Genomic DNA, 10,358 nt, shown 5'->3' on the forward strand with positions numbered 1-10,358 from the left:
TTTCAGGTGCCCTGGCGTCTTTTTACGTGCACGCTTAAATCAGTATAAACTTGCCTGGTGAGGAGAGGAGGACACTTTGCTCCACACTCCTGCAAACTGGGAAGTCAGTGATGTCCTAAGTCGCTTAGGAGTTCAGCGCACTATTCAAGGCAGCACCAAGTTGCTCAGGCCTCAGAGCCTTGATTCTCCTGCTGCAGGGATCACTGAAGAGGTCAACTCCAGTCAGCCTTTCTCCAACAAAGAACCCATCCTGTGCCCTCTTGAGGCCACCTACAGCAGCACTCTGTCTTACCACCCTGAGAAGCCACTTTGTGCTCATTGTTTAGGGGTGTCCGCGCGCCCCCTGGCGGCCTTTCAGAGAACCACTGACATTCTCAATGGCCCAGATCTATTTGCTAGTGGCAGGAGTTCTGCTCCATCCCTGCTCACTCTCTTAGCCAGAACTTGTCTGGGATCCCTAGCCAAGAAAAGACAGAAATCTCCACATATTTGAAGAAGATGAAAAGGATCCCCTCTCTGACATGACTAAAGGACAGAACTGACTTCCAACTTCCTTGGAAAAGAGAGAATATCACGCAAATCCAGATGACTCAAGGGACATGTTACCATCATCTTATGTTCCAGAGATGGTCAACCTCCTCAAAACGGAGGGCAGCCGAACTGCTTGGAACAACACCCTCCTTCATCAACTACTCTCTAGCTTTGATCACAGCCTGGAACAACTGGGGAAGCAAATGGAAGAAGACAATCTGGCTTGTCCCTCTTTGGCGATTGTTGTTCAAAGATATTTCCAAAGAATGCATGACTATCTGGAAGACAAGAAATACAGCCCCTGTGCCTGGGAAGTTGTCAGAGTGGAAATTAAAAGGTGCCTTTCCCTCATGTAAGAATCTTCAAAGAACTGTCAACAAATAAAAATATTTTTATAATTATGTCCCTCTCTAATCAATTGTGTTACTGTTTGCTTCGCTCTCCAAAGCATTCTCAACCCATGTCTCCTCACAAGCTGAGAAATTTCTCAAATCTCTGCTGTTACAAAATACATTTAGATAGAAAAATGCAATCTCTTTACTGGTATCAATAATTGCATAACATAATTAAAAAGATCTGGGGAAGTTTGGGAAGGTTATTTGCTATTTTCAACATATGAAGTTTCTTTCTTTTGGAAAGGACAGTCTGCTGTTAAAGATATTTGGCAGTTACCCTAATGCTAGGTAAAAAGAAAACTGTCAGGAATTTGATCCTAACAGAAATTTATCTTTCCTTCCTTTAAGAGCACCAAGCAGGCATTTGTGATCATGAGAAACTTCTGCTTTCCTCTCCTCCAGAGAGTGATTCAGGACAGGGGTACCCTGTCTTTTGTGGACTTTTACATCATTGACATGTGACCCCCAATTTGTCTTCCATTTGTCAATGAACTTCTAGTTTGGTGAACATATTGAGATTTGGGCAGAGTAGGGAGCCTGGAGAGGGCATGGAAGCTCCTGGCCCATTCCCCATAGTTGGCCCTCAGCATCTTTTCCAGCTGGCTGATCCTGAGGTATAGTCTTTTATAATAAATCAATGATCTAGTAAGTGAGATGTTTCCCTAAGTCCTGTGAGCTGCTCTAGCAAATTACCACCACCCTGGGAGGGGGTCATGGGAACCTCTAATTTAGAGCTAGTCATTGTGAAACAGCACAACTCAGTCTGGGTCTTGAACCAAGGGGCTGCTCCTCTAACCCAGGCAAGACTCAGATAGGGACTTGAACCCACTGTCTTTTAATTAAAACTACACACCTGGACTCAGGACTTACTGCAGTTCAGGCTATTCATGTCCCAATGCAAAAGGAATTCAGCAAGAGGCACAGTGTATTTTTATTTATATTTATTCAGAGAGAGAGAGAGTGTGGGGCATCTCAGAAGGGCAGGTGGCCTAGAAAATACTCATTCCATACAGACATCACCACCCATCTCAAAATGTGAGAGTGTGGTTCCAATATATGGGGTGGTTAGTTTAATGCCTGTGTAATTTCATAGGCTAATGAGTTGAGGGATTATTCCAATGATTGCAGGAAGGGGTGGGGAATTCTAAGAATTGGGCCACTGCCCACTTTTAGGTCTTTTATGGTTGGCCTCAGAACTGTCATGGCACCTGCAGACATGCACTTAGCTAATGTATTACAATGAGCATGTAATGAGGATCAAGGTCTGCTGGGAGTTGAACATTTCACTGTCTTGAACCTAGTTGGATCTGACTGGTTTTGTCTTTGCTTTTTTTTGTCTTTGTTATTTTTTTTAAAGATTGCACTCTGCTCTCTCCCCTCTTTGTCAATCAGAAGTATAGGCCAAACTGCAATAATTACTTTAAAGCTATAATATAACAGTAGTGATGTGAGAATAACAAATAGAGAATAATGGTGTAGAATAGAGAATGGGCCTATCCAAGTATTATCAATCCATTTGTAATTATTGTGTCAGTTAATTGCAGTGGAATTTGGAATAGTCTTTTCAATAAATGGAGCTTGGACATATCTCTACCAGTACAGAACAAAAAAGAACTTTGAGTCATACCTCGAACTGGTGGACTAAAAATGGTCACCCACCATCTGGTTCTACAGGAAGCACATCACTAACCATAGCAGCACTGACCTTCAAAATGCCCTGAAAGGACTTCAGGGCAGAGACCAGGCATGATGCACTCTGTGCTCTGGGAATACCTGGCAGAATGAGCCTTCCAACAGTTAGGTATTTTCAGGGGAAGACTTTATGAACCAGTCATTTGCATACAGCCTGACCTCCCCCTCACTTAACTCACAACTGGTACGTTGTGCATTTTTTCTCAGTTGATGATGCTTACCTAGAGATTAATGAGATGACCATAGAACTAAATGTAAAAGCTAACATTATAAATATTTCAGAAGAGTACATATAAATATATCTTTTTGATCTTAGCGTAAGCAAACAATTTCCTTTTACAGGACACAAAAGCTCCAACGATTACGGAAAAGACTGACACACTGATCTCTACTAAGAAATATTAAGAGCTTCTCTTCATTGAATGACTAAGAGAATGAAAGGCCCACCATAGAGTGCAAGAAGAAAGAAATCTATAAAATAAACTATTAACAGACTCACATCCTGAATACATTAAGGATTTCTAAAACATTAATTGAAAAGACATCTAAAAATAGTACAATGGAGAAAGACTTTAACAGACTCTTCACCAAGGGGTTAATAAGTGCATGAAAAGGGTTTTCACCATCATTATTTACTGAGGAAATGCAAATCAAAAACAAGCAGCATAAAATATAAAAGAGGTTCTGGCTAAGAGGTATAATAACAGAAATCACGTAGTTTTCATCAGAGTCAAATGGTTACAGATACAACAATGAAATTAAAAAGGTGGATATAAATGAGTTACCTAATGACATATTTAAAGTCGTTTAAAAATAAAAATGTAGTAAGTATGGTTCAGGCTTCAAAACTGGAGTCCAGGGTCCACTGTGGACCTGGTTTCAGACAAGTTCTTTCATCACAGAGAACTTGAGTTTTCTAAATTGTGTCAAATTCAAGGACACCAGCAGCCATTCAAAAAACATACCTGCTAGCAGTTGAGAGTGGCAAACTTGTCATTTCAAAGTTACCCCCAACTTTGCAACTACATAATCATTTTAAACCCCAACCAATCGTTGCCTAATTAACAGCCTTACTTCTTGCCAGCTCCAATCCTAATTCGTGACAATGTCTGTAACCTTGGGGCTTTTTGCCTTTATAAGCCTCTTTCATTCTGAATTCTAGCAGAATACAATCCAAGTGCTTCTTGGATCTCTGTCTCCTGGGCTGCAGTTCTTAGGAACCCCCAACAAGTGCCTCTTTATTTCTATCAGGTCTCCGTTTCTGACATTTTGGTTAACACGCCTAATGTACAATGCAATTTGTAGGAAACTAATAAACAGGCCTGTGATGATAGATGCATGGTTTACTTTGGCATGAGGTTATTCAGTGGAAAAGAGGCACAAGCTAAATTTCTGAGATTCTAAAAATGTGCTCTATATGTATCTGGATATTGTACATATGTAACAATGTAAGATATAGACTTAGTGTTATAAGTCAAAACGATTTTTTAAATTAAATGAAAAAACTTACCAGTGGTGTTTCCCCACAAACTCTCGAATTTCTGGCTATTATTATCATTGATGATTTTAAGTTTGTTCATGCTTTACATACAGTATCTGATTGTTTCTTTTCAATGCATGTGTAACCTGTAAGTTAGATCATATTTTCTGTATTATTATACTAAGTTGGTTAGGTAATTTTCCAGAGAGGTCATCATTATTAAAAGTCAGGTTTAGAAAACCAGACTGTCTGCATGCAACCCAGACATTTCTGCTTTGTCCCATGCCTTCTCTTGAATATTGAAATTTTCCTGCATGCACTTAAGGTCATTTCTAGGTAGCAGGGAAGACAGACATTAAACAAATGATTGTGTCTCATTAAACCTCAGCATGGACAGTGTAGCTAACTGGAAGTACTTAATGCCAGTGAAGATGGGGAATCTGGAGGCAGCAGAAAATTCTACCTTTTGAAGAAAAAAGCAGAGGTTCTTAAGAAACTAAATCATCACAGTTTTCTGCTTTCTCACCTTAAAAAAAAAAAGATTATTGTAGTAACTATCACATAGGAAATTTATCAATGAAAGAAAAAAATATTTGTACATTACTGAGACTCTGAACATAGTACAAGATATCTGCCCTAATATTAATGATACAAAGCACATCACCTGTGTGGTCCATGTGGAACCAAGTCATGCCAAGAAGAACTATGATTGCAGCCCCCCTAACACTCTCAGAGTTGGACACACTGGTGCCCCCCAGGTGGAAACTCTGGGACAGGGGTTTGTCTGAAGGACTCTGAAGGGGCAGAGCTCAGGAGCAGGTATGTGGTCAAAGTCCAGCCAGACTCAGAAGAGAAAGAAATTGCAGAGCAAAAGGAAAGATTTCTTCTGGGCAATTAGCCTCTGAACAGCTGCCTGACCAAAAATGGCCACTCTGTGAACAGTAGAAATGAAATGAATGCTGCTGTAAATATTCCATGCTCAAACTTTTTTTTTTTTCCAAGAGGAAATTTAGGTGGGTGTCATCACATGGGACTGACCCCAGAAATCAGTATTATGTGGATTTGATAAGAGCAGAGAAGCACCTTAAAATGAACTTTTCATCTCTGTGTGTATGTATATATAAATATGTGTGTGTGTGTGTATTTTTTTTTTTTTTGGTGTAGCCATCTCTCACATTGGTTCTCTAAATAGATGGTGATCTTAGACTAGGGACAAGGCAGAAGTTTTAGAGAATCTATTTCACGTGATCCCTGAATATTTTCAAAATCTATAGTTTCAAAATAAATATTCTTTTTTTTTTAAGGGCACATGGAAGTTCCCGGGTTAGGGTCTGGCAGCAATGCTGGATCCTTGACCCACTTAGCAAGGCCAGGGATCATGCTCAAATCCTCATAGATAATAGTTGGGTTCTTAAACCTCTGAGCCACAATGGGAACTCCTAAAATAAATATTCCAATGGAGAATCCATTGATTAAGATTGGTATATTTATTCCAAAGAATCCTTGTCTGTATTTTGTTTTCCATGCATATAATTTAAACAATAATAACACAGAATAAAACATTTTAAATATTACAAAAAAAATTTTTCAAAGATTAGAACATGTAAACAGAATTTGCGACTACAAAAATTCTATGTTTCATGTTAATGCCTCTCTACAACAGAAGTAACCGAACTATATTTGAACTTAGGATTTAATAGATGAAGCTAGGCAGAAAGCTATAAAACCAGAGAAACCAAACTGGAAATTTGGCATGTGATTTTATATGTTGCTATGTTTCATGTGAAAAACAAATTGACATTTTGTAAGATCACAAAACATCACTGGAAGTCTGAATGCTAAAATGTTCTAAATTTAGTTAAAACATAATCATCAAAAGGAATATGTGTCTTATTTGTGTAATACAATTCAAAAGAATTTATAATGCTACAAGGAAACCATGTTATATCTGAAACACTACAAAGAACATAAAACAAATATTTTACCTTATTTTTTGATCATATACCATTTGGAGGTCATCATGAACAAATGTATCAGAGTCAGGTATGTTTTCATCTAGAATAATAACCAAACAGTAGGAAAATTATTTATTGACTTTATTGAAATGAAGAAAAACCAGGTATACTTAATGTATAAAATTAATATATTGGATAAATATGATATTGAAATAAAAATACTCATGGCCAAGGATATGAAAATAAAGATGGCAAGTGCCTAAATGGTGAACAATCCATTATTTCCCTCAAAAATAATTATGCTGAATTTGTGCCTAATTCAACTCATGTCAGTTTAATCTGCAACGATGTTGCTTTTGTGACTTGAAAATTGATAATTTTTTTAATACTGTACAAACAATAATTTTTTTTTTTTTACAAAACTTTTACCTGCCCTCAAAACTACACTAAAAACATACACCTGATGAGTATCAAGGTCAAAAGCAGTCACGTCCCTTCATACACAAACTCAAGATGTCTACCACATATGAAAAGATATAATATCAAGTGACAACATACATGATGATGCTGAAATCTAAAGCATTATGGCACAAATAGATTATATATTTTTTGGCAATTTAATTTGGCAAATGATATTTTGAATCAAGTGTAAAAAGTTAACAAAGCTATGCCAATCGCCCCATAAACCCATCTTGATATAAAGCAGCTTCCTTCCTAGAAGGCCTACACTTCTACTCTCAGCCAATGGGAGAAAGTAACTTTGAAAGTAAGTTGATAGATGTAAAATGCTAGGAATGGATATAAGTGCACTTCCCAAATTTGAAAATAAATGGAACAAAGTTACAAAACTGGAAATGTAGGAATCACTACATTTGATTATGGGCTATAATCATATTTTATGATATGAAAAATCACAAAACATTCATATCATAAAAATATGAAAATGTTATGGGCTATAATACAAGCATATTTTTAGAATTAGCTGTTTATAGACATCCTAATTTCAATGATGAAATGGAGATATACAAATTTAAACCAATTGCATTCAAATTTTAAATATTTAACAAGAGAATATTTATTTTCAGTAAATACATTGAATTGCAAAAAGCAGCCACTGACTTGGCTTACATATTTTGATGATTTAAGTACTGTTTAAATTCAATTTAAGTGTTTTTAAGCAAGATTCAATGACAGTAATTTGTAATACAAAATCCGCTTTGTCTTTGGATGTTCTAAAATGATTTACCAATATGATTTAGTGCAATCTCATCCAGATTGGAAGTAGCTTTGAAAATTTTATAGAAAAAAATGAGTCATAGTGCAAAAAAACATTTTGGTGAGCTGAAAATAATTAGAAATTATTTAAGACCACCAAAAATGTTCAAAACAGCCATTCTTGCGCTGAAAAATAAGATAATCACAGATGTGTATTTTGAAAATTGATTAGCTTCCTTTTCTTAGAGCAAAGAAAGTAAAATTCTAACAAATTCTAATTTGGGTATAAAGAAAGCATTTAAATTTAAAATAGTCTTGTAAATTTTAATACAACCGCTTTTCAGTGTTTCCAATTTTTTTCAACTACTTCGAAAAATTTAACCATTAAAACAAAATCATAAACGCAAGCATAAAGGAGAATGTACTTTACCTTATGCCTCCAGTTAGTTTCAGCCAGGCACTGATCACGGTGTCCCAAAGTCATTCCATTTGGAGAGCTGCAGAACCCGGTCCAGATTGCAGATTTTAGACCTCCTTCCCTAAATTCATCTTCTTCCTCAGAAACAACCCTGAATCTGAAAACACAGCACAACATGCTCTGACTTCGAGCTGTCAATTCCTGCAGAAGTGGGCACTGGTGTCAACTGGCTGAAATCTCCCACCAGAAAGGGAAGGATGGACACAAGGGCAGGTGCAGAAAATGAAAGGTTCTGTGCGAAGCAGAAGCAGAGATCCCCGCGGAAGTCAAGCCAGAAAAGGAAGTTGACACGCTCACGACCTCAGGGGCTCCCCAGGTCGCAGCGGCCCCTTCCGCGAACCGGAGCTCCCCCTGACCGTGACGCCCGGGTTCTCCGTGTGGACGCTGGACCAGGAAGTGGGTTCCACCTGGTGGGCGGTTCCGTGACAGCGAGTTGGCCATCCCCTGCCGGCCGCTGGGGCGCAGCGAAGGCAGCTTTGGGCACACCGTCTGAGTGGAGGACCAACTCACAGTTTCTCTGTGGTCCTGTACTTCATTGAACTGAATGGCATAATCTGTTGGAGAATGGTGCTGGGGATGCTTTGCTCCTGCGCCTCCGGGTCTCAAGGCTGTGAAAAGCAGGAAATATTCAGGCTTTTGCGATATCTGAAAAACGTCTCTTTTCAGTCACGCCAGGATGACAGGAGCTGCTTTAATTTCGTTACATGAAGGAGATATTTACCTCCAGAAGACACAAGCCACCATTTTCTGTCATCAGATTCTCAATCTGTTCCTCAAAGACTGCAGTACAGGAGTTTCCGCCGTTGCGCAGCTGTAACGAATCCGACTAGGAACCATGAGGTTGCGGGTTCGATCCCTGACCTTGCTCAGTGGATTAAGGGTCCGGCGTTGCTGTGAGCTGTGGTGTAGGTCGCAGACGCGGCTCGGATCTCGCGTTGCTGTGGCTCTGGTGTAGGCCGGCGGCTACAGCTCCGTTTGGACCCCTAGCCTGGGAACCTCCACATGCTGCGTGAGCGGCCATAGAAAAGGCAGTAAGACCAAAACAAAAAGACTGCAGTACAGATCTTCAACCCATTCCACAAAGAGAACTACAGTATAGCTTGGAGTGAGATCTGCTGGTTAAATTACTCTCTAGCCAGTCTGGAACTGGAGCAGAAGCTGAAAGGAGGCAATCTTTTGGTTTGTCCCTACTTGGGAATGTTGTCCAAAACTACCTCCAAGGAGGGGGCAGCTATCTGAAGGAGAAGGAGTATGACTGCCTTGCCTTGGAGATTGTCAGAGGGATTTTGAGCGAAGTGTGCTTTCCCCCATTTAATACATTCCAAAGAAAAATTAGGAAATAAGAAAATGATTCTCACTACTTTATAGTCAGTTATAGTGTTGTCTGTCAAATCCAAACAAGAAATCTGCATTGTATTTTCTGTACTGGCTATAAAATATCTGAAATCAAAATCAAGGTTTATATTTAAAATGTGTCTAGTTTCCCAAAAATGTTCAGAAAAATAAATGATCTCCATTTCTTCAATAAATAAGCTTATGATAATACATATTTTATTGATCTTTTCAACTTTTTGAGGGTATGAGCTGCCCCTAGAATCTGATAGAACTTCTCATGGAAAACCTTCATTATATTATTTTGTTAGAGACTTCTGTCAAAGTAATGTTAGACAGATACACATGAAAATATCAGTATTTTGAACATGACACAAATGTCTCCTCCCTACATGTAACACCTCAGGGCAAGTATTCCTGATCAGATGGTTCTCTCCCAAATGGTGATTCAGGGACCCAGGTGCCTTCGGCAAAGTGCCTTTGCCATCATCTATGTGACTATAAATGTGACTGTGGTGCTTGAGTTTACCCCTTTTTGTTGTAAAAGGAAAAGCATGGTGGATTACATGGCCGTATTTTCACAGGCCAGACCTGTGCAGGGAAAATATGACCTCTAACCATGATCAACCGGCCAGCTTTCATTCACACGGCCACACCTAACTTAATAAAGAGTCTGGGAAGGGACTCTAGATTGTGACCACTGGGAATAAGATTCAAGAGTGCTGAATAAAAAAAAACCACTGTTTATTTTTAAACTATATTCTCTAGAGCACTATTTTTCAAAGAAACAATTTTCTTGCTTGCGTACATCTTAACCAAAAAATTCTGACTGCAAATCTGATTCCACAAATTATAACCAGACAAGGAATGTGAGAGGAGAGTGCACAGGTGTTCATAACATAACTGGCCCTTTCAAAGGGAGATTCACATGGATTCCCAGGGCAGAGGTTAAAGTTAAAACACACCTGCTTCCAGATTGGAGGTACACTTGGATCCTTCCTACAAATCCTTCTCTGCCTGCTTGGGGCCATGTTGATTAGCCTATGCCCTCCTACCCCATTCCTCCTCTCAGCAAGCCCCTGACAGAGAGCTGCTGCCCTGTTATTAACTCCTTGGAAGCTTTGGGCTGAGAGACCTTATTCATTTGACTCTGCTCCTTGGGTAGCTTGTAGGGTAGAAGGGGTTAGCTAAGCTCTACTACTTTGGGTTTAAATCTTGACTTCATCACTTGGTAACTGGTGACCTTGGACAAATCACTTAGTGTTTCTAAAGCTCACTGT

General features: G+C 39.0%; 1 pseudogene; it reads left to right on the top strand.

Annotated features, from left to right (window-relative positions):
- Window positions 1-377: 377 nt before the first annotated feature.
- On the top strand, window positions 378-887 carry LOC125121261 (interferon omega-1-like; annotated as a pseudogene).
- The last annotated feature ends 9,471 nt before the right edge of the window (window positions 888-10,358 follow it).

This window comes from Phacochoerus africanus, chromosome 2 (assembly GCF_016906955.1).
Source record: "Phacochoerus africanus isolate WHEZ1 chromosome 2, ROS_Pafr_v1, whole genome shotgun sequence".
Lineage (NCBI taxonomy): Eukaryota > Metazoa > Chordata > Mammalia > Artiodactyla > Suidae > Phacochoerus > Phacochoerus africanus.